The sequence below is a fragment of the Trichechus manatus genome, unplaced genomic scaffold (genome assembly GCF_000243295.1).
Source record: "Trichechus manatus latirostris isolate Lorelei unplaced genomic scaffold, TriManLat1.0 scaffold00355, whole genome shotgun sequence".
In the NCBI taxonomy this organism is placed as follows: domain Eukaryota; kingdom Metazoa; phylum Chordata; class Mammalia; order Sirenia; family Trichechidae; genus Trichechus; species Trichechus manatus.
In genome coordinates this window covers 117,193-118,927 of record NW_004444291.1, presented here as the reverse complement: position 1 = coordinate 118,927, position 1,735 = coordinate 117,193, and positions in this window count along the sequence as shown.

Below are 1,735 nucleotides of genomic sequence, written 5' to 3'. Positions count from 1 at the left end.
TCCCCGTCACCTCCTCTTTCCACAAGCCAGCCCAGCATCCATTCCTTTATTCAGTAAGTACTGGCTGAGGGGGTGTATGAAAAGTCTTGATGGGTGAGAGCAATGGTTAAGCACTTGGCTGCTAACCAAAAGGTCAGCGATTTGAACCCACCAGCCGCTCCACAGGAGAAATCTGCTCCCATAAAGATTTCAGCCTAGAAAATACTATGGGGCAGTTCTACTCTGTCCTATAGGGTCGCTATGAGTCAGAATAGATTCGAGGGCACAAAACAACAACGAGGGGGTGTATGAAGCTGGTGCTGTGCTGGCCTTGAGACACAGCCAGGGACAGATTATCCAATAGGCAAGGAAGTATAGTGCTTACCTTGCTTACCAGATCATCTGTAGTGAACAATTTCACATTTTTCCGCCACATCAAAGTCTCTGCTTCCAGGTACGGCTGGCACCTGTCTCTCTCCCAACCCCACAGCAGCTTCCTCCAGAGTCAAATCCTCTTTTCAAATTTACAATCACTGACAGGGGCAGATGACCCAGTAAGCAAGGTAAGCATAGGCTTACTTGTGCTTACTTACTAATCTGTAGTGAACAATTTCACATGGGTTTCACTTAGATGTGGTGAAACCCATGTGAAATTGTTCACTACAGATGATCTGGTAAGCAAGGTAAGCACTGTGTTTACCTTGCCTATTGGATAATCCACCCCTGGATACAGCAGTGAAGAGAACAGACAAAACCTCTGTCACCCTGGCATACACAGCCTACCAGGGGATGCTGATGAGTAAAAAGGCAGTGTCAAGGGCTGAAATGATACAGCAGCACATGGCAGGAGCTCCTAACTCTCACCTGCTGACTGGGAAAGACTTCACAGATGACATAGATTCTGTATGAGACTGAAGAATGAGTAGGAGGTAGCTGGCTAAAGAGATGGGGGAATTGGCAAAAGAGTGTTCCAAGCCACACACACACAAAAAAAAAAAACTAGTATCTACAAATGCCAAGAGGGGAGAGAGAGCATTGTACACATTTGGGAAAATGCAAAGGCTCATCAGGTGGCTGGAGAGGGCAGCAGCAGGTGGGAGAGGTGGGCAGCTAGGGTAGGGCCAAGTCACAGCTTGTGGGCCTCTCAAAGCCAGGTGAAAGAATTCAGACTTCTCTCCTACATTAAGGCTTTGCTGGTCCAAGCAGACCCTGTCCTGCACTGTCAGAGGTGGAAGGAAGCGTGGAACGAAGGAGTCCTGGCCAGCCTGCTTGCCTCCAAAACAACATGGGAAGGAGATGAGACTCCCACTGACTAGGGCTTTCAGGTTTGACTGAATTCCATTTTAGGAAAAACTAACTCAGCAAGCAAATGTTTGGTTTGGTTTGGTTTAGTTTGCAGGAGTGAGGTTCCTTTCTCCTTGGGGCAAGTAACTAATCAGACTCAGCAGTCCCCTTTTCCAACCAGTTGTTTTGCTGTTGCATGGACTAAAATAACTTGGAGTCCTTAAATGAATAGATCTGATATAAACTCAACTTCTACAATCACCATCTCTGTGATACGTATAATTATGACAGACGGGTTGATATACAGGAAATCTTTTTTCATTGTGGCAAGCCCAACAATAATTATGATATAACCAGATTTACCTCTCTATGGTCAACATTTTCTGTGCCCCAAAATGTTCCTTAGTTTCTCCCTTACCTCAGCTGTCTGGAACTCACATCCTTTCCTGCACAGACACATCTGTCATTCTCA